General features: G+C 57.4%; 1 protein-coding gene and 1 long non-coding RNA gene across 6 annotated transcripts in view; one reads left to right on the forward strand and one right to left on the reverse strand.

The window, feature by feature from the left end:
• Positions 1 to 23,002, reverse strand: part of SORCS2 (sortilin related VPS10 domain containing receptor 2) — a 535,095-nt gene that overhangs the window by 106,071 nt on the left and 406,022 nt on the right. The window lies entirely within an intron of this gene.
• Positions 9,660 to 10,855, forward strand: LOC132692747 (uncharacterized). The gene is made up of 2 exons (XR_009616566.3): positions 9,660 to 10,283; positions 10,438 to 10,855. It is a non-coding gene; the product is annotated as an uncharacterized LOC132692747 (long non-coding RNA).

The following is a 23,002-nucleotide window of genomic DNA, read 5'->3' on the forward strand; positions in this document are numbered from 1 at the left end:
TGCCTGGAATATTTCCACAAGCAGTTTTCCTGAGGGCCCTTCCTATGAAATTATGTGGGATGCATGTGCTCCTTGGGTACCCTTGGGTACCCTCAGAGTTATGGAGGCATCGGGGCTGGACTGCCCCTTCGTTGGAGGACATGACTTCCCACCTTCCTTGAGTGGGAACATGTGGCCTCTAAGGGACAGCATGAGATTACTGGACTCAGGAGCCCCATGGAGCCGCTGTCCACTGCCTCCCTTTGCCCTCAATCCTCGCTATTCTTATTCTTTGGGTTATTCAGGTCACCTAAGAGGTCCCCTTGCATTTTTGTGTGTGTGCAGAGATGGGGCATCAATTAATACATTTTCCTCCGTCAAGTGGAATAAAGATCTATTTTTCAGGAAGCTGGCCAAGCCTGGGATCCCCAATGCTTGTTCATTCATTTGACAAGCACGCCCTCTGCCCAGAATGCTAGGCTCCCCTTCCAAGTGCAGTGGCCCCACCGTGTCCAGGCCCGGCTGGCCCTGGGACCTGCCCTCCTGGTTGACAGAACCCATGGCTCCTCTCTGGGAGGGAGGGGCGGGAGGAAGGGCCTTGCCTTCGGGTACAGGGAGCACTGGCCTGAGAGCCCGTGCTGCTGGCCCCGGTCCTAGTCCAGCTGGGAGAACAGCTCCCCGCTCCCCCTCCTCCCCTTGCCCATGCTTGTCCTCCTGCCTCTTCCCCCTGCCTCCCCTCCCTCTCCCCACCCCTAGAGTTACAGCTGTCTTTTTTTGCAGGTGCCTACGGTGGGGCAGGCCCTGTACCAGACCTTAGCTTGTATTATCTCCCTCGTCCTGGCGGCTACCCGTGGGGCGGGATTAAACGGTATAATGGATGTGGAAGTCCACGGCAAATTGGAAACCGCTGTAGCGATGTGAAGGGTTATTACTGATAGCACTTTCTTCCAGCACACCGGGCCCTTGATGGAGAGCTGAGGTTGAGGCGGTGGCGGGGGGAGGGGCGGGGGGTCCGGGTCCTGCAGGGACTCGCAGGAAGGGGGAGAGGACAGCACCGCAGGCCTGGGTCTCGGGAGGGCCCGCGGGCTGCGGACGACAGCCTCCTCCCCGCCCGTGTGCACCTGTTGCAGGCACAGGGGCTGGGGAGATGGGGAGAGGCCAGCCGCTCCCCTGCCCCCACACTGGCTGGACAGGGTGGGGGCGGGCAGGGCAGCAGGGAGACGGTGAAGACATGGCTCGGGGGGCCCTAGGGATGTGCAGGAGGAGGGGAATCTCACACCCACCTGGGAGAGCTGCCCCATCCTGTCTCCACACCCTCTCCCCTCCCAGGCCTGAGCCACCCCCCCTTCACCCCAAGACCTCTGAGAAACCACACACACACACGCACACACACACACACACACACACACACACACACACACACGCGGGGCTGAGGCGGCGGGGTGGGGGAGAATGCGTGCCCTCTGAGGTCCCCTTCTCCCATAATCCCCACCGACACAGCTAACCGCATCCTCTGAACACATTCGACGTTCTGCACTTTCGGGGCCCGCAAGATTTCCAGAGAAGTCCCGACACGGAACTTTGGTCAGCGCACCTTGCCATGATTAGTCCGGGGGCCCCGAGGAGGCAGTCTAGGGAGAGGGCAAGAGTGGGCTAATCATCAGCCTCGGATTGAAAACCAGGCCCGCGGATGATGACGGTCACAGATTTACTGGAGCTTTCGCCTCGAGCACAACTGCAAGTAATGAAAGAAAATAAAATGCCAAGTTGCATTAGCCAAAAATAAAATACAAAGTCGGAGACAGACGGTGCTTGTCTTCGAGCCGACGGCGTCTGTCCACACAGGCCGGTGGGGGGCGTGACCAGCGATGCGTAAGAGACATGGTCACCACGAGGGTGCCCGGCAGAGCCCCTCAAGCCAGCTCACCCCATCTACGTCCCCAAGCTTGTCCTGAGTGGACGGGGCGGCGACCTGACCGCTCTGGAGCCCATGCCCAACCCCACAGCTACTCTGGCCCTGACGCCTCCATTCCGGTCACGTACATGCTGCCCTGGGCCGAGGACACACAGCAGGACATGCTCCCTGCCCTCCAGAAGCTCAGCGTATAGAAGAAGAAAAGCCCTTGCTTGATTGGGGCGCCTGGGGGGCTCAGTCGGTTAAGCGTCGGAGTCTTGATTTCGGCTCAGGTCACGATCTCACGGTTTGTGAGTTTGAGGCCCGCGTTGGGCTCTGCACTGAGCACAGAGCCCGCTTGGGATTCTCTGTCCCTCTCCCCCTGCCCCTCCCCTGCTTGCTCTCTCTCTCTCTCTCTCTCTCTCTCACACACACACACACACACACTCTCTCTCTCTCTCTCTCTCTCTCTCTCAAAATAAATATTTAAAAACACAGAAGCCCTTGATGACAAAGTGGGGCAAGGATGTGGTGGGAGAAGCAGCCACAGGGGTTGTGGGGTAGAGCCCGGAGGAGGGGGATCTGAGTCCACGGGGCACCATCAGAAGGGCTTTCTGGATGTGATGACAGCTGAGTTCAATGTGGAAGGCTGGGACCTCGCCAGGAGGGTCGGGGAGAGGGCAGGTGGGCAGGCAGGCGTGACTGGGGGCCTGCCAGCGTGAAGGTGCACGGGGCAGGTCGTGGCACGCGCAGGGCTAGAGGGACCCCGTGCCCAGGCTTCCAGCCTCCACGGGCCAACCATCACAGTTTACAAGAATATAAGGGGGGCTCACTAGCCTTTTATTTTTCCAAGGGATGTTGTTAAAAGAAAACTACTATCCTTAACCACCAATTCACAGGAGAAAGGACAATTTCACACCCCAACGTAGGAAGGACCCACCTTCATATAAAATGCAGATTGTCCTGGGAGAGGCCACTGGGGGACCTCAAAGGCCAGCTCCTGACCAAGTGTGGAGCCAAAGGGGAGGCTGAGAAAGGCCAGGGCCCCTGGGCTTGCGGCAGGGTGGAGATGTGGTCAGATCTGGTCCTGGATCAGGGCTGACATCTAGAGGGTGGGTTAGGGGCTGGGTTTTCTGGCCAAGGGGGCAAGGCTCCCACCCTGTCGTCTCTGTCTGCACCCAGAAGCGGGCGGGCTCGAGCCTTGACCCCTAATTGCACATGGGGACCTACATTGCCTTGAAATCCTGCCTGCTCCAAAATCCTGGTGACACAGGGTGGCCCCGAGCAGAGCCAAAGAGACTTTGTTGAAATCTCATAACCACCTGTGATGTGGTTCTTTGGGGGAAAGTCACTTCCTTCTTCAAGCCCCAATTCTGTCTGTGTGACGGGGATATGAATTCTTGGCACAAGGAACTGTCGTTAAGGATGACACAAGGTGGCTTCTGTAATGCCAGGTGTGCAGGAAATGCTCAGTACCAAGGCCGGAGGGGCAGGAGGGTGGAGGGGTGCCTTATGGAGGACAGTGACATGGGCTGAGCAGGGAGGGGGGACGGAATTCCCCCAAGTGACCTCTCCACCTCACCACGAGACACCTGCCTCCAGATCAGAGCACGTCCCCATGAACACGCACAAGGAGTTAGCTGCCTCAAATCCAAATGTTTAAGTGCTGGACAGAAGTTTTCTTTCCATTATTGAAAAGTCAACAGAAGCCACATAATGATACCAGAAACACAGATCGGTTTTGAGGTTGGCAACACACGTCTTCCTAAGTGCCCATCTGCAGTCACACTATACAGTCAATTAAAATACCAAAGGTCAGGGGGCACCTGGGTGGCTCAGTTGGTTAGGCGTCCGGCTTTGGCTCGGGTCGTGATTTCATGGGTTTGTGAGTTCGAGCCCCACGTCGGGCTCTGTGCTGACAGCTCAGAGCCTGGAGCCAACTTCCGATTCTGTCTCCCTCTCCGTCTGCCCCTCCCCCGCTTGCATCTGTCTCTCTCTCAAAAATACATATTTAAAAAAATTTTAAATACCAAAGGTCAGGGGCCCCCCGGGTGGCTCAGTAGTTGGGTGTCTGACTTCAGCTCGGGTCATGATCTCATGGGTTGGTGGGTTCGAGCCCCGCATCAGGCTGTGTGCTGACTGCTTGCTCAGAGCCCAGAGCCTGCTTCGGATTCTGTGTCTCCCTCCCTCTCCGCCCCTCCCCCACTCTCACTCTGTCTCTCAAACATGAATAAACGTTAAAAAAGATTTTTTTTAAATAAAAAAATAAAATAAAATACAAAGGTCAGAGCTGTCAGCACAGCTTTCTGTTGGTGACCAAGTGGCAGGAAGGTTGATTCTGGTCTTGGGGGTCTTGGGCTCTGAGCTCAACACTCATTCAAGGGAAGAGTCAGTAGGGAGTGTAGGATTCACGAGGGGCCAAAGGGCAGAGACGGCTCCGGCCGCACCCCGTCTGTTCGGTAATGCAGTCAAGGGATCCCCAGCAGCCCCAGGGCCCCCCCTAACCTTTAACGGACAGTGTGACTGAAGACACCCACCGTGTGCCAGCGAATGCTACACTTGGGGTCATCACCAACAGCTCTGTCCTCGCCTTCCTAGTGGACACCGCCATGGGCTATGACACCCCCCTGCAGAAGGCAGGGCGGCGGCGGGGGGGGGCAGATGCGGCCCGTCCAGCAGGACCCGAGGAGAGATCCGAGGCTAAAGAACCCATCTCCCCGTCCTGGAGAACGTGCAGAGGCTCCACCTTCTTAGAACTCTGCCGCCGGGAAGAGGTGCGCTGGAAAATTCCACCGGGGCAAACGAACCTTGCAGGTCTGGGAAGCAACCAGTCCCAGCGAAAAGCCGCGAGCAAAGAGTCAGAACGAGATGCCAGAACGCCAGGGAACCCTCTTAACGCTTGGATTACAAGCCCCGGCGTCTCCAGGCCACAGAGACGATCGTTTAATAAATAGTTAAAAAATGCAATCCACGGTCACACGGGCTTGAACGGGTCTCGCCCCTGGCTGAAAGGACCCGAGCCTCTTCTCCAGCGGGGTCATAAAGAGCAGCGGGGTCTGTGATGTGAAGCGGACCCTCGCTGGTCTAACTCCTGCCGCACACCTGAGTCGCCAGATCTTTCTACCTACGCGCTGAAGCCCAGCTGTGAAGAGTAAATTGTTACGAGAGGGGGCGGTGGCCGGAACGGCGGTGTGCGGGCCTGAGTTCGGCAGCCTGGGAGGAGGCGAGCCCCGCACCCCACTCACACGGCCAGGCCCGACCACCACTTCTCGCCAGAGCTCCCCGTCTCTGGCCCCGGGGCACCCCACTCCCCAGCCCGGGTGCCCCTCGTGTGTTCTTTCTGCACCTGAGTCTTGCTGGTACCGGCCCCCAGACCGTCCACACCGAGACCTCTCCCCGAGGGTTGTTCCTGGTGGGCTTTCCAGGTGGTTCCATGGCCTGATCTGCTAGCAGCCGCCTCCCCACCCATGCGACCCAGCTGAGTCCCCCTCCCCACCCCTCCCCTGACCTGGACCCCATCAGACGCCTCGCCACCCATGCGACCCAGCTGAGTCCCCCTCCCCGCCCCTCCCCTGACCTGGACCCCACCAGGACACCACCAAGAAGCACATGTGCTTGCCAAATGCACAAGGAATACAACTGAATGGGAGAACAGAGGCAGATGTGAAATAACAAATCATCCAGAATTGTCCACCTGGGCAGACTCCGTTTCACTGGCAAGAGGGCAGACTAAACAACGTTGAAATCCTTGCCGCAGAAACAAAACCGCGGGAAGTGTCCTTAAAATGACAGCATGCCGCTCTCCACACCTTTTATCCCTTCCAAGAACTGGACTATGTGCACAATGCCCGGTGTTGTGGCAGCCATTCTGGACTGTGAGGACGCCTGGGAACAGAAGCCACGCAGAGTGAAACATAAAGAAGACCCTCAGCCCTGCACTGACCACCTGACTGGTTGGTCATAAGAGAGAAACAAGCTAATAAGCTTCTGTCTTAGCTAAGCCAGTCTGGCTTGGGTTTTTTATGTGATTCATGGATGAAATGGACCCTTTTCTAACAGGAGATCTTGGCTCTCTGTCTTGATGACTGCATGAGGGCTGGGGGTCAGGGGACAAAGCCAAGAGAGGGAGTTTAACAGGAAGCCCTCAGCCTGAAGCTGGGGCCAGAGAGCTCCATGTTTGGTGTGAGAACTGGAGATAAATCCACAGTGTAGACAGAAACCTGCCTATTTTTATCTTGCTCCTGGGACTAGGTGAAAAGTACACACACACACACACACACACACACACAGGCAAAATCATTGCCAGATGGATGAAAATTCGCTAATTCAATGATAAAAGATTCAATTTACAAGAAAGATATAACAATATGTAAAGTTTTTTTTTTAATTTTTTTTTAATGTTTATTTATTTTTGACAGAGAGAGAGACAGAGCATGAGCAGGGGAGGGGCAGAGAGAGAGAGACACACAGAATCGAAAGCAGGCTCCAGGCTCTGAGCTGCCAGCACAGAGCCCGATGCGGGGCTCGAACTCACAGACCGCGAGATCATGACCTGAGCCGAAGTCGGATGCTCAACCGACTGAGCCACCCAGGTGCCCCAACGATATGTAAAGTTTTAATCTTGTAATGGAATAAAGCCCTACAGTAAACAAACCAAAGGTCGATAGAACCTCAAGCCAAAAAGTCACAAAGCTGCATTCGGTGTAGAAATCTGAATACACTTCTCTAGACAACAGTAAGCAGACAAAAATCCGTTACAAGATAGAAGATTTGAACTACGGTATTACCAAGCTCCATCCAAGGATATACCTGGGGCGTTCTTGCCAATAGAGAACTGAGGAACACACATTTTCTTCGGTGCTTGGGGGATGTTCAGGATAATACACCACACACTATGTCAAAAAGCCGGTTTCTACGGACTCAGGCAGGCCACGTTCACCTGTGTAGCTGGCAGAATAATGCCCCACCCGCACCCCAGACGCCCCACAAAGATGTCCATGCCCTAATCCTCAGTCCCTGTGAATATCATACGCTAGATGGCCAAAGGGGCTTTGCAAATGTGATTAATTAAAGATCTTGGGATGAGAAATTATCCTGGATTATCCGGTGGGCATCATGCAATCACAGGGTCCTTGCAAGAGGGAGGTGTGAAGGTCAGTGTGGGAGGGAGGCGTGGCGATGCAAACAAGGGAGGCGTGACAATGCAAACAAGGGGGCGTGGCGATGCAAGCAAAGGAGGCGTGGCGATGCATGCAAAGGAGGCGTGGCGATGCAAGCAAAGGAGGCGTGGCGGTGCAAACAAGGGGGCGTGGCGATGCAAACAAGGAAGCGTGGCAATGCAAACACAGGTCCGAGTCAGACGGCTAGGCTGAGGGTGTTTTACTGCTCATCGCGCAGATGGAGAAGGGGCCACAGGCCAAGGCACGTTCTCCCCAAGAGCCTCCGTGAGGGGTCCAGCCCCACAGACACCCCGATTTCAGCCCAGTGAAACCCATTTCAGGCTGCTGACCCCCGAACTGTAAGAGAACAGATTTCTGTTGTTCTAAGCCACCAACTTCGTACTAATTTGTCATGACAGCAACTGGAAGCCGGTACCCCAGGCAATCAAGTTAGGACCGCATTAAAGAAAGGTCACACAAAACCCCTCCTACATTTAAACATTCAGGAAACCTCACCCACCTCTCGCCGTGGTTCTCAGATTGCCGGCTAAGCTCTAGAGCGAAGCCCCCACTCCCTTTACGCCCTGCCTACGCCCTCTCTCGTCTCTCCCCAGGGATGCTCTGCTCCCAGGCTCTACCACGACCACAGGGAGAGGTACCAAACAGAAGGGTGAACAGAGGAGATGTGTGCGATCTGGGGGGGCGGGGGCAGTCCGGAGGGAGCAGCAAGGGGGGCAACGGGATCCATGGCCTTTGGTGCTTAGTGTGGGGTCTAGGGTTATCCAATTCTCCACCTGGAGGCTGCAGCAGCACACCTGTCTCCCTGGGGACTCACAGCACCTCATTTAGACCCATCTCCCACGACAGGGCGGGGTGTTGAGATGCTGGGTGAGGGCAGTGCCATGCTCGGATTCTCCCTGCTGCCCCCCCCCCCCCCCCCGCCCCCGAGGGAGCCGACAGTCCTGCTCAGAGACTCAAGAGCTGCCAGGACCCGGGTGAGCCAGGCTCCCGGTCTCTGCGGAGCCCTGAGCATTGCTCTGCTGTCTTCCCGGAGGACCCTGGCTTCGGTCTCACAGCCTGCAAGGGCACCGATGCCGCGCCCGTCAAAACCGATAAGCCCTCGGGCCCCCACGTCACAGGGGCTCCACGGGCCATGGCAACGACCGTAGCCGTGGGACCTAGTGCAGCTTGACATTAACTTGGCTTGGGGAGGACGCAGCCACCGTCCGCTCCCAAGGCAGTCGCGGTCTGGGCGGACCTGTGGTGGCTTCCACACATGGCTTCTGAGAAGTTTAAGAATATTGCGTAGAGTGGAAGAAACCATCGCACAAGGTTTTCGTGAAGAAAGCTTAAGCAAGCTTGGCAGGAAACATGTTTTGGTGCCAGAAAAGCAGAAGCCAGGGGTATCGGCATTTGGGCCGCCTCTTGCCTTCTACCACGTGCTTCCCACCCCGCCAACAGCCGGCCTGTGTGCCTTGCCATATGTAGCAGGGCTCCCCGGCATGCCTATCTGGCACCCCATATCTTTGGCTCACCTGGGGTGCACCGGGCCTGGTTCAACCCCACCTGAGACACGGTCGCAACAGAGTGTGGAGAGCTGATCAGTCCCCAGATTGATCCGGGAGCTGCGGATGCAGAGGAAGCCTCTATGCGGTGCCCCTACTGGGGTCCCGCCAGGCTGGCTGCAGGGTGAGCCCCTTAGGAGCCCCCTGCACAGCCGCTCAGCACTGCACCAGGGGCGTGGATGAGCAAGGTGGAGCCCACACTGCGTGGCCTCCGGGGGGAACACACAGCTCTCCCAGTGGACCCCGTAGAACCTTCTTGATCCGAGTCAGGACAGTGGTGGCCGTGACCTGCTCTGAGTTGACAGTGTGGGACTTCACCTGAGCCCCGTGCTCTCCGAAACTCCAGAGGTTAAGTACCCCACCCTGTGCTCCAGCAAAGAGCTACGGCACGACGTCCCTGCCCTGTGAACTTAGACAAGCTGTGCCCGTGCCCCTGTTAACTTGCGTCAGCCCAGACACGGACCCCCAGGTTCCCATTCTCTGTCCAGAAAAGATTAGCCAAACTGGACCACACGGACGGCTGGACAAAATGCTGGCAGTGAGCCGGACCGATTTCAGTCGGGCCTCCCCACCCCACAACAGGCCCAACTGTGCCCAGCCCCGCGGTGGGCAAGAGCCCCCTGCACAGCCCTCCTGAGGACCAGCGGGCACAAACCAGATGCCCCCTGCTCATGACCCATCCAGCCCTGCACCCTGTGTGCTCCTCCCTAAAGGAAACACCTTTCCCCTTACCTTTGAGACGCTCCAGATCTTACACTGAATTAACCTCCTCCTGATATGACAGCCCCTCCCCTGTTGTAACAAGTCCTCCCCGTGCAATAGCCCCTCCCCCATATTCATAGCCCCGCCCCTTTTGTAATAACCCCGCCTCTATATTCATAGCCTCTCCCCGTAATAGCCCCTCCCATATTCATAGCCCCGCCCCTGTTGTAATAGCCCCTCCTCTATATTCATAGCCTCTCTCCGTAATAGCCCCTCCCACATATTCATAGCCCCGCCCCTTTTGTAATAACCCCGCCTCTATATTCATAGCCTCTCCCCCTAATAGCCCCTCCCCCATATTCATAGCCCCGCCCCTTTTGTAATAACCCCGCCTCTATATTCATAGCCTCTCCCCCTAATAGCCCCGCCCATAGTAATAGCTCCTCCCCTGTTGTAATAGCCCCTCCCCCATTGTGGTAGCCCCTCCCATAGCAATAGCCCCTCCCCAATTGTTACAGCCCCTTTCCTGCTCTAACGACTCCTCCCCCTATGGTTATGGCTCCTCCTCTGCTACAACAGCCCCTCTTCTGTTGTCATGGTCCCCACCTCTGTTGTAACAGCCCCTCTCTTATTGCAATAGCCTCCCCACCCCCGCAGTCATCTTCAAATCAAGCGTCTCCTTCCCCAGCCCTGACTCACTCTCCATCTGACACAGGAGTCAGTCCCAGGCACAGGGCAACGGTGCCTCCTTCTCCATGGGACGCTGCCTGGAGCCTCCCTGGGCTTCCCTGCGGGGATTTTCTAGAGTCAAAGAGCTGAGCCCCTACTCTCCTAAAATCCGCAGGGTGTCCCGTGAGCCCCTCACCACCTGAATATGGTGGCCTAGGGGGGTCTCTTCACTTGGCGGGGGAGTCCCTACACTCCACCACGTGCTGGCTGCCCGCGCCGGTCCGCTCAGCCGCCTGGGGTGGTGCATGACTGCAGGTGGCTCCTGGTAGACTGAGGGAGGGGGACCGCGACGGTGAGGGCCCTTCCAGGAGGGTGGAGGCAGGGGTCCCCTTCCAGGGTAGCTTCTGAGAACAGGACCTCCCCTGCCCCAGCCCAAGGGAGCCCTGTTCAGCCTCTCCTTCACCGAAAGGGCTCAACGGAGGCAGATTGTGCCACGGAGGTGCTCCAGCAGCATGAGGCAGGTTCCTGGAAAGCTGGGCCGCGTGGGAGTGGACGGCCAAGACCCTGGGCCAGCGCCGGGCCCGGCGGGCGCTCAGCAAATGCCACTGGAGCCTGAGAGACCCCGATGGGGACACTGCCATCCCCAGTGAGCCGTGAGGTGCTGAGGCAAGCACGCGGCGCTCAGCCAGTTTCCAGAAGAACGCGCATTCCTCCTAGAACATCCACTTAAAATTACATTAAAAAATTAACAAGCTGGTCTTGGAGCGGAGGAATGGGTTTCGGCACAGAAGGAGAGAAAAATCGGAAAAAAACGGGTTCTTCCAGCCCAATTTCCCTCATAATTGCGTGTCTTTTTGAGCTGGCTAATTAAACGGCATTTTCCCCGAGTCAGAGAGCTGAGTCTTGGCACCGGGAGGGCACTCTGCAGACGGCGTGTGACACACGGGTCTGGCGAGTCTCTATAAAAAGCGACCCGGGTCGCAAGCAGGCTGTCTGCACAGCAGCCGGAAGACCGCACTCCTCCCGGAGAGACGGTAACGGGCGTCCGCCTCGCCAACCAAGCTGGCGGGGCCGCTCCCACCGGAACCCTCGCGAATCCCCTTCCCAAGCAGCAAGGAATCACGTCTGTGCACGTCTGTGCGAGGCTACAAGCCCACTCTTTAATAATCCTATTTCTGCTTAATCCCAAGTGGATTTGTTTTGTGTCTGCCAAGAGCAGTAGACGCCCCCCCCCCCCCCCCCCCGAAAAATCCAGCGTGTTGCCGGGTCACGTTTGCGAGCGGGAATGCTGCCTCAGGCCAATGAAAACCCTATTTGCAATCATCCGACCTTACTGAGTAACTGGCCCGGTTTCTGCACCATACCATGTGATGGGGGGGGGGGGGGGGCAGCAGCCTGGCGAGTCCAGGCTCCCCCACAGGCCCAGGGAGCATAGATGCCAGGCTGTGACCCCTGCAAGGGCGGGGACGGGCTGGCTGCCCCATCTTGTAAGAGCCAGGTAACAGCTGGCACCTAGTAGGTGTTGAGTAAACGCCTGCGAGCGCATGAACGCTACAATGAACAGAACCACATCTCAGCCGTGTAGAACGACCACCAGAGAGGGTGTCACAGAATCGTGGCAGCAAATCAGGACTGGGCACTTGGCAAGTGTCAGGCCTTAGGGCAAGGACGATCATGTAATGTGGATTGTAGGAAGCGGCCCCGTCTGGTCCTTGCCCCTTGTTCCTGGCACACGGCCACTAAAACCCCTGAAATCTCCAGAGGGATAGGAAGGTCTTTTGTGTGCTACTGGGAGGACTGGGGGCTGGGGGCCCCGGGGCTTCAGGATGGGGCCGGTGGTCAGAAAGGCCAAGGCTGGGAGGCCCCACACCCTGATCTCCGGAGGGGAGAGGGGCTGGAGCCTGAGTTGTATTCTGTATATAATGAGCTGGTAAGTGAAGCTGGCTCTTCCAGTTCTGTGAGTCGTTATAGCAAATTGCCAAACCTGGGGGGGGGGGGGGGGAGGGGGTAGAGGAGAAGGAGGGAGAGGAGCCTGCCCCGTCACACAGCCTCTAAGAGGAGGGCCCAGCGTGCTGTCCCAGGCAGGAGTCAGTTCCATCCCACCCTGCTGATCGCTGATCTCTGATCTCTCGCCTGCCCCAGAGCCCACCCTGGAAGCGGGCAGGGCAGAAGCGTGTGAGGGGAGAAAGCCTGGCCTGGGGCCCTCAGGTCGACCAAGAAGTCTGCCTTCCTTGGGCCAGCCACCCGGCCAGGGCACCCGGGCAGAAGGAGGGGCGGGCCTCCTTCATTCTGTGATTTCTGAAAATGCATTCCTGTCACTTCCCGCTCAGGGCCACGTTCAGACAGCGCATCAGGAGGCAAACACGTACGACAGCCACCAAGGTCGACAAGCACCCTTATTTTGTTTTTTTTTTAAGAGACAGAAAGCACCACGCAAGAGCAAGCCAGGGAGACGCAGAGAGAGAGGGAGAGAGGATCCCCGGCCGGCACCGTGCTGTCAGTGCAGAGCCCGATGTGGGGCTCAGTCCCACAAACCGTGAGATCGTGACCCGAGCCGAAATCAAGAGCTGGCCGCCCAACCGACTGAGCCGCCCAGGCGCCCTGGGAAGGATTTCAATAAATGCCCATTTCGTTCCCGCAACAGGAGCGCTCTGGTTTACGAGCAGGGAGCCCCGAGCGCCCCTGTGTTCTGTGCAGGCTCCCGGGAGGCACAGGGGAACACGGGGGTCTGTCTCGCCATAACGACACTGTCACTCACTCGAAATTGGGCGGTTTCCGCACGAGGAGTCACAACTGCCCAGCTCCGGCGCTCTGCTACTGATTGGCAATGACAGCATCTGCCGGTCGCTGCCCGCGTCCGGTCTTGCTGTCCACTCTCCGCCTGGGGCCGTCATGCAGCGGTAGGTAACCAGGGCGGCCCCTCACTGGCATTGGCTTTGGACTAGCATTTACCGAATGCCTACCAGGAGCCAGACGTTTCGTTTGCTGGTCTACGTCATTCATTCCTTCACTCACTCGTTCATTCACTCAACAAATCCTCACAATGTTACGAAGTAGGGGTTATATTCTAGGAAGGGTACGCTGGGTCTTGGGCAAGTTCAGCTGCGGCCCCAGCACCCGGACACGTCGGCGGACCCCGTCTCGCGCATGCTGTGTGTCCGCGGCGGGCCGACGAAGGCTCGGCTCCACCCGGCCCCCCGGGATCCAGGCCCACGGGGCCTTCGCGCTCTGCAAGGCTTGGCTTTCCCGGCCGTTGAGACGGTGGGGACAGGGAAGCTTCTCAGGGTCGCTTCCTCTCCCACGGGGCAGCGCCTGGGTGTAACGGGGCGGGGAGTGCCTTCGCCCGCGGAGCCGCAGGGAAAGGGCACCTGGGTGCGGGTAAACACCATCGCCTGCCTTCTCCTGCTCAGAGAACTCAGACACCCAGGCTGGGGGAGACTCAGCTCACTGCCAGGGTCACAGGGCTGGTAAGCCAGCTGCGGAACAGGCCTGCGTGGCTCCAAATATACCAGCGAATTCCAGGAGAGCCTGTGCCTTTTTTTTTTTTTTTTTTAATACTAATGAGAGCGGCCACGGCCTGATGAAAGCGGCCTGTTGGTAAAGCCCCCCAAAATAATGAACACACAGGGCCGCTGTAAACAGCAGAGCCCTGGAGGAAATGAAAGGGGCTTTGTGGAGTGGCCTAAACCAGAGGGTGATCTTTTGAAACGTTGAAGGGAAAAAGCTCCAGGCTGCTCGCAGGGCTGGAAAGCCAGGCCGGTGTCCTGGTTGCTTTGCCAGTTTAAAGGGTTTTTTTTTTTCCTTACCCCCGGCCTGCTGGGCTTTTCTGAAATGGCCCCATATAATCCTTTGAGGAGCCTCAGATGTGCCCCAGAGGCTGACACACAAGCACGGAGATGTGAAATCGCAGCTCATATAGGCCCCAGATAAATAGGCAGGCCGAGGAAGAACAGGGCCCACTCCCTCCCTGCAGTGGGGGCCCCCCAGTGCCCCCGCACTGGCTCCGAGGCCTCCCTAGGCATCCATCGGGGCCACAAGGCTGCTTCAGAGAGCCCCGCGGGGTGGGGATGCGTTTTCTCCAAAGCTAACCCCACCCGGTGTCACCTTTAATCCTCAAGAGCCAGACTTCCAGAGGGTTCTGCAGGCGAGAGCCTGAGAGGGGGCAAGGGTCAGCCCCGCAGCGGGCCCCTGGGCCCAGGAGTCCCCGTTTGATGAACCAGGCTACACTCGGGCCCCTCCTCCACCTCAAGAGCCAGCCAAGTTGCACAGCTCTGCCCTTCTCCCGCACTCAGGCTCCCTCTAACCAAAGCCTGGAAACAGTGTCTGCTTTTTGGGACCCACGTGGATTGGGCTGGGCCACGGGGATCACCGGGGATCATCCTTCTGCCACGCCGGGTAGCCTGTGTGCAGGCCCTGGGCTTAGCGCCTGGACTGCTCTGAGAGGCTGTGAGCCTTCCACGAGGGGCCCTACACACCGCATACAAATATGAAGCCGAACGCCAAGCTGAGCGGGGAAGCAGGCCCCGGACTCCGGGGCCAGTGCTTTTCCTTGGCCTGCAGTAACTTTTGCTCACGTCCCTGATTCACACCTCCCTGCCCTGAATTTCCACCAGGCCTCTCCGTCCAAGTTAGCAAATAACACAGAGAATCCAACTGGCAAGATTAAAGCACAGCTATGAATATGCATGACTTTGTTCAGCAATCAGCCCGAACCCTTTCCAGAAGAAGGGATCCGAGCATAATTTTCTGCCACATATTTAAATTCAAATTAGTCATTATTTAATGTTGGGACAAATCGCCCGAGAAGGTCATGTTTTCGGTGTAATGTTTTTTTTCTTAATAAGCGAGGCTGACTCCCCGGGCGTGGGACGCACGCCCCGATAACACGTTTCTTTCCCTTTTTCCGCTGATGCTGAAGACATGACCCTGGAGACAGCGGTGACCACTGTCACTCGCGCTTTCTTGCATAAATGCTCCCCTACCCTGTTCCTCTGTGTCCCCTGCAGTGACACCATCCCTCCTCCTGGCTCACAAACGGATCGGCCGAATCTTCACGGTTGTGGGGGTCTAGGTATCAGATGAATCTAGACGGTCTGAGTTCACATCTCAGTCTGCCATTTCCAAGCTGTGTGACCTCACTTTAGCCTCTCTGGGCCTCAGTTTCCTCATCTGTAGAAAGGGGGGTATAGTAGTTCCTATGACATAGGTCACTGAGTATTACTGCCTGCAAGGTGCTGAGAAGCATGCTTATGGCAAGGGTGCGTGCCCATGACAGTCCCCCGTTACTACCAACATGGCCACCGCGGCTGTCATCACCCATACAACAGCCTCCAGCACTACCCTCTCCGTCCTCACTTTCCAGGTTGTATTTCACCCCCCGCCACTACAGTGGCCTCCTCACTGGCCCCCCGGATGGAATGCGTGCGGTGGCGGGGCGGGGGAGGGGGCTACGATCCCACCTCACCTGCCGGAGGGTTCTGTCCCCCCCGTCACGCACCAGGTGCACCAAGAGTCTCGCCATCTCCCAAACAGGCCACACGCTTAGCCCTCTGTGTCTTTGCACATGCTGTTCCCCAGGCCCACAATGCTTATCCACGTTGTTCTGAATTGCTAACAGCCTCTGGAAGACCAACTCAATTTCCACGTCCTCGGTGAAGTGTCCCAACCTGGGCTGAGTCAGCTGTCATCTCCTCCGTGCTTGGAGAGAAAAATAAACAGCAGAACAAAGAAGCCAAAACGCCAAAGTCCTGGCCACGCTGTTGTCTGAGCGTTCACCACACTGCACGGCGAGTGAATGAGCGAACGAATGAATGAACGAACCAACACGTGTCAGTCTCTGTGCCCGCTCCCTCCTCCTCCAGGGCCAGACCCCAGGCTAGCTCGTCACTGAAGGCACGTCGGACCCCAGTTTTCCAAGATGGGAGATGAAATGCCTTCACAGGGACTTGTCCGCCCCGACGACGGTCGTTGAGTCTGCGCACAAGGCAGGCCCGTGCAAATCCACAGACGAAGCCTCATTCTCAGTGTCGTCGGCAGATTCCCAACTGGGTTTCCGGCTGGAGCTCCCTTTGCACCAAATTGACCCTGAATTCCCTGGAAAGCTGGTTCCTCGGGTGCTCCTCAAATGGGCAGCCGACCCCAGGCTCTGAGCCCAACAACCCAGGAGACACGGAGAGATTTCCACACACTCAGAGTCTAAGTTAAAATATATCCTTTCCTTCCAATAATAATAATAATAGTTATAGTAAAACAACCCAGAGGTGGTTCAGCACGTTCAATCGGCCTAAAGAAACCCAAGGCCAGCTTCACCCCAGACATTTCTTGGCTCGAAGCCAGCTCCAGCGTGACGGGTCGGCTGCTGAAAGAGAAGAAAGCGTGTTGGGGCCACAGGAGATGTTTTCACCAACAAGCCATTTTCTTCCTCAGGGAGACACAGCTGGGTGGCAGTCCCACTGGAATGCCTGTTCCGCCCCCTCCCTGGGGACCCTGGGACAGAGGACAAAGGACGCTGGGAGCTGTCAGATTGACAGAGAAACTCTGTCCCCAGGGGCTCTGACAAGTCCTGCAGAGCCACTGTTTACAGTTAAAGAAATTGGTTTTAAAGGCCGATAAAGTGTTCTATTGTTACGGAGAGGCGATCCATCTGTACGTTGTTGTTGCTACTGAGGTGACAAATTGATTCTTTTAAAAAAAAAACATCCCCGCACAGGCCCGGAGCTAGTCCTGCTGGCAGGGAGACAGCACTCCCTCAGCACAGGCCAGCCCTGCTCCACGAAGCCAGTTCGGGGGACAGGCCCCTCCCTCGGCAGGAAGGGAGGCGCAGCGACAGTGATGGGAGGCAGACAAACGCGTCAGAGCCCAGCCTGCATCTCACCCTGTCCTGTCCTGTCCTCCCACCACGAGCACCAGCCGTGAGCACCAGCGTGGGGCCCTCGTAGAGGTGACTCCAGGCAGAATGGGTCTCTATGGAAACCCCACGCTCAACCGCCTGGGCCCTAATCAACCCCATCGACCAAACACCTGACCGCTTGTCAGCCTCATGTCTAATCCTGACCATGATACCCCAACAGAAGGAGAAGTCCTAAGTGCGGGCTCCTGTCTGTCTCGTCACTGCACCCCCAGGTCGGGGCTGACACGTTCACTCGGGGGGTAAATGACAAACCGACCGGCCATGGCGGTGCCAGGGGTGGGGGGAGACCCAAGCTTAGCCTGGGGTCGCAGAGCTGCTGAGCGGGTGGCAACAAGGCTGTGGCCCAAAAATGACCTGAAACCCGTCAACCTGCCGCCTCTTCTAACACAGACCGGCCCCAAGATCTGGAAACCCCGCACCTGAGGGCTGCAGGGCTCCCGGTTCACCATCTAAGCAAGACCAGACTCATTTCACTGATGTTCTACCGAGGGGTTGCTGCCTCTATTTGCACACCCCTCAGGACGGGGAGTTCACTCCCACCCGGGACAGCCGTGCCCATCTCTGAATGTCGGCGGCTGCCAAGGTTGTTCTTAATTTCCAGCCGGGCTCTGCTCCTCGACCCGCACATGTCTGCCCTCGATTTCAGACAGATGCCCCATAAGTCTGCGTCTGCCATTTACTGGCTGACCGAGGTGGGGAGAGTTAGTTGACATCCCTGGGCCTCGGTGTCCTCATCTTGTGACAGAGATAACAAGGGTCCCTGCCTTGCAGGGCCGTCCCGAGGACTGAACACGTTCCTGTAGGTGCTCAGAGCCGGGCCTAGGGACTGGCATCCGTCCCAGAGGCCCCGTATCACACTGACCTTCCTTCCTTGCCTCCAGGAAGCGTGTTCAGGTTCTTGAGAATAACATATTTCTAAGGTATATATCCTCAGAGGATTGAAAACACATACTCCAAGGTTGGTGAGGAAGCCAGACACAGGGATTCCACAGGCAGATCCACAGAGAGGAAGGATCCAGAAGGCGGCCAAGCTGGCGGGAGGCGGGCTGGGAGGGGTGGCTCGAGGGTGCAGGCTCCTCTGGGGAGATGAGAATGTTCTGGCACGGAACAGAGGTGGGGGGTCCCAACACGGAATGTGCTACGTGTCACTGCATTGTTCACTTTAAGACGTTTTATTTTATGTTATGCGAATGTCTCCTCCCTTGTACCCAAAAGGCTACCGCGTGGGGCGATGACGGTGACCTAAGTCTAGCCTTGCTTTCCGAGCAGAAGAAATACGTGGCAGTTAGGGACGGTAGAGGAAGAAGGCGAAGACGCAGCTAAAAATGCGATGCATTCACACAGTTTGCTTTTCAAAAATTAGGAGAGCAGGTTCGGCGGTCAGTTAGTCACGCGAGTTTGTTCCTGCCGTCTGAACAGTCTTTGAAATCACCCCGTTAAGCGTTGGAAGACATTGCCCTCGTGTGGACGCGCTGCAAACCATTTAACGCGGCCTGTGTTTAGCGCCGTGGCGGCTTTGCGATCAGAGCCTGACAAAAGCCGTCCCGTGCGGGAGTCCCCGCTGCCCACGCCCTCTCTGCCTGCGCAGGACGCAGGCTGCTTCATCACCCACAGGGTGACCTACAAAGGAGGGAGGGAACAAAGTGCTGGCCACGGTCACCTGGGGGGTGGGGGAGGGCTGGAGGCTGAGGAGCGGGCGTGGTGGGTCCGGAGGGGTTGGAGGCAGGAAGGAGGGGTGGTCGGCAAGGCGGCCGGGGAGGAGAGGAGCCCCCCCCGCCCCCGGAGTCCGTCAGTCCCTCCCCTCTGTTCTGACAAACCCGAGCCCCAGCCCCCGGGGTGGAGAAGCCTGAGAGGCCATTTTACCAGGAGCAGGAGCAGGAGCAGGAGGGGGCAGTCAGCGCGGGCCTGGGTCTGCCGAACAGGCTGAAAAAGGGACCTCGAGTCCGTGCTGGGGACCCCAGGCAAGCCGCTCACTCGCCTGCCCTTGGTCGGATCTCCTGTCCCTCCACCATCTGGGGGAAGGAGGAGAGTCCGACTCTGTGAGCACCTCTTGCTGAGCACCTCTGGTCTCCAAGGGCCGAAATGGCCCTGCTGAGTTTCACTTGCCGTTCGGGTTATTTTAGCTCCGAGGATGCTCTGGCCGGCTTTGGGGACATTAGCAGAAGAGCCAGCAGAGGGGTGGGGTGGGGTGCACACTACAGATCTTCCACTGCGAGAAGGACGGGGGGCCGTGGGGCTGTGAAGGAGGCCCTACTGTGTGTGTGCGGGCGGTGGGGGTCCGCCCTTACATCAGGTTGTGAGGAGGGATTCCCCGGATAACACGACCGGTTTTGGCCTCGGAGAAGCTCCAGCTTCGTCCCGCAGCATTAGCTGATTTAGTCCCCGCCACAGCCCTGGGAGGTGGGAACGTCCTTCTCATCTCACAGATGCGGAAACAGGCACAGAGAGGCGAAGTGACCTGCCCAAGGCCACACAGCGGTGGGTTCATGCGAGGCCACGTGGCTGCGATGCAGGGCCCTCACTGTGGAGAACAGCAGAAGTCTGCAGAAAGGGGGCCAACTGTTGCATTTTGAGTAATTCTGGCATGCAAATCAGCTTTATGGCTCGTTTCCACAGTCTTCCCTGTGATGGGGAGAGGACGTTGTGTGTGAGGAAGGGCCTGGGGACTTTCTAATTGCCTGCAATTATCCGGAAAGGCACAACACAATAAGCACAGGGAGGGAAACAGGAGAGAGGCTGATCTGATTTTCCCTCCTTTTATTGCAGGGAGAAGAACGGGAACTGAGAAGGGGACGCCCTTGGCTTTGAGCCCCCGGTTAGCCACTTACTTAGCTGTGACTGTCTCTGAGCCTCTGTCCCTTCATGGAGAAACGGGGACCAGAGGACGCCCGGCCCTACCCTGCCCAGCTCCCGGGGTGGTTTTCAGAGCCTGGGCGCGCACGGGCCTCAGAACACGCGAAGACGTTTTCGGATTCAGAGGATTTTGTCCTTGAGGACAAGCAGGCCTGATTGGATTATTTTCCTTCACCTTCACATCCCGGGGCAGGCCTGGAGCCAACGTGGGCAGGTTTCATATGGTGGGAGCCTCCCACCAAGACGCCCATTGTCCCCAGAGCGTCCGTGCCCTCCCCGCCTGGGTTCTCCCACTTCCGACGGCAGGGAGCCGGCTTCCCCCTGTTCCAGCAGCTTCTGTGTGCCCGCTCCTGCCCCAGGCTGCCCACCAGAGGCCTCGCCAGAGCTCTGACCGCCCTGATCCCGCCTGCACGAAGTGCTCTGTCCAGACCCTGCCCCCGCCTCCTGCACTAGAGCCCCGTCCAGCCCACGGGTCCCATGGGTCGCATCAGCCTTTCCCAATCAGGGACAAAAGCTCCCCGTGAACATGTGACAGGGGCTGGGGGGTCTGGTAAGCGACCACTGCAGCCTGGCAGGGGCGGATGGCACCCGAGGGGCAGGGCGTGCTGGGTGTGTGACTTGTCCTGACTTCTCTGAGACCGGAGCTGGAGGGCCTCATCAAGGAGACGGTCTGGCCGACACGACGTGACCGCACTAAATGCAGAGACCATCCTGCCAGGGCCAGGAGGAGGGCAGGGCGTCAGGGCTATGAAGACCCACCCCTCCCTCCTTCTGCTCTGGGTGGTGCTCCTCTTTGTCCAACACGGGCACATAGAAAACTAGAAGAAAAAAACCTGCATGGTGCCATGAATGGGCACAGCAGCCGAGCTGAAAGGAACATCACCCTCAGGACTCAGAGAAAGGTGCTCTCTCTGAAAAGGACTTAGCCCCGAAACCTGAAGAAAACGTAAGGAAACCTGTCGCCGGCACTCTCACGAGGATGTGAGAGGACACGGGCGTCCCAAGAGAAAGAGATGTGAGAGGCAGAGGTTGCACACAGAGAAGGAATCGGGGATATGGCAGAAATCCCTCTGGAGCTTTCCCAGCAGGTAGCAGAAGACGACCAATAAGTAGAATTCACAGGAGGGGGAAGAAGAGTGAGTGGCCTCGGAGATGAGAGCACAGGGACCTAGCCTCAAAACGGCTAGATGTTCCCAAGGAGGGGGCACAAGTGCGACAGAGCGATGATCAGAGGCACAGAATGAAATCTGCACAGAAGCAGCCCAGCACGCCCCACACGGAGTCCCTGAGAGGACGCCGGCCGTCGGCCCCGCCTGGTGCAGATGTCTACCGACAAGGAGAGAGAAAATCAGGCAGAAGGGACCAACAACCTGACTGACAGAAGGCACCTCCCTGATGCTAAATATTAGGCAAACAGAGCATCGCCTCCCATCAGTTTGAGAAGAAAGAGGGTGGCTCAGAAATTCTGGATACGGTCAGGGTGCGATCCGACCGTGGGGGAGTCAGAAAATGATCCCAGGGGCTCCTGGGTGGCTCAGTCGGTTGAGTGTCCGACTCCGGCTCAGGTCACGATCTCACGGTTCGTGAGCTCGAGCCCCGCGTCGGGCTTGCTGCCGTCGGCACAGAGCCCGCTTTGGAACTCCTGTCGCTCCCTCTCTCTCTGCTCCTCCCCTGCTCTCTCTCCATCTCAAAAATAAATAAACATTAAAAAAATAATAATAATTCATGAATGCAAGGCCAACACCCCCGGCCAGAAAAACCGGACTCTGTCCCCATTTCTGCTACAGAAGCTTTCACTGTATTACCCTCACCCTCGTGCTCAAGACCAGCCTTTGAGGATGTATCCCAGCCAAGTGAGTGAAGAATTGTGACCACTAAGCAAGAGCAGGACAGACGCATCCAACGGCGGCAAGAGGCCGGGCGCGCAGGAGGCTACGACCGCAGCAGATGTGATTATAAACACTGAGCACGCTACAGCTCGCTCTCGAGCCCAGAGACCTCGGATACGAGAGTAGTAATTTAATGCCCGCAGTCCATGAATTGTGTCTATGATACCCGGAGGAGGGAGGATACGTAGGACCCGGTCCACTGACGTTCCTGCTGCTGACTCTGGAGGTCAGCAGCCCCGGGACAGCAGCAGACGGGAGCCAGGAGAAACGAACAAGTACCCGAAGCAGAAGGGAGGGCCCCCTTTGTCTCCGGGAGCTGGGAGGGGGGCCAGGATGATGTTCCTCCTCTGGCTGCTGTGACAGCAGTCTCCCTCCCTCGCGCTGGCCCGGACCCTCCCCTAGAAGTCCGGTGGCTTTGAGGTGCCAGGCAGAAATGCAGACCACATGAGAGGTGACAATTCGGCCAAGTGTCGTTTTCCCTAGGGGAGCCCATGCCCCCACATCAGGAGGCGTTTCGGGGGGAGACCAAGAGCCTTCACTCCCACTGCGTCTGTTTCCTGCTCAAGAAAACACGGCCCGATGGGGACGTTACATGCTTCAGTTTTATACGATTGTCTCAGATCTTGCCTTTCCTGCTTCCCTCTCTCCTTCTCATCCACCCCACAAAGCATTTGAAGGGCCTGTTACATATCAGGCCATGATGCTCTCATCGCCTCCCTGGCGGTGTGGGCATGCCGAGCAACCCACTGGCACCAACGTTCACAACAGGATATTTACCGCCACCTCCCTTCATGTTTTGCAACGTGCTGTCCTTATTTTGACATCCCCTGGTGCCTAGCATCAGCATCTATAAACAGAGCCCACATAATTAGGCTAATGACATCGATTTTCTCAGTTCAACTGGGTAATGGCAACATTTATCCCACTTTGGAAATCTCACACAGTCTGTTGCGGGCTGCAGAATCATGATGCCCTTGGTACCCTGCCTGCGAACCTACCCAGACTCAGATTTACTCCCCGTAGCCGAGGCCACTTTGGTTTCTCCCTGGGGCTGGGCAGAGGAGGCAAGGGCACGACCGCCTTGGCTCCTTTTGGATCTACTGTGGAGGCGGCCACATTCTGTGTCGCGGGACTGGCAGGGGGACCGACCTGTCACACGGAAGAACCTGAACTGTCCCCATTTCTGTCTCTGTACAACCTTGAGCACGTCCCTTATGACTTCCAGATCTCAGTTTTGCCTCCTGTAAGATGAGAGGGGCACCAGCGATCGTCTGAGCTCCTTTCTAGGACCAACTGCCCGTTAAGTATCTCCTTTAGCTCGCTATGGCACAGAAGCCCTGTGTTCTCCATACTGTGTGTCAGCTCCCAAAGCACGAGCCCTG

Source organism: Panthera onca, chromosome B1, assembly GCF_046562875.1.
Source record: "Panthera onca isolate mPanOnc1 chromosome B1, mPanOnc1 haplotype 2, whole genome shotgun sequence".
NCBI classification, from domain to species: Eukaryota; Metazoa; Chordata; class Mammalia; order Carnivora; family Felidae; genus Panthera; species Panthera onca.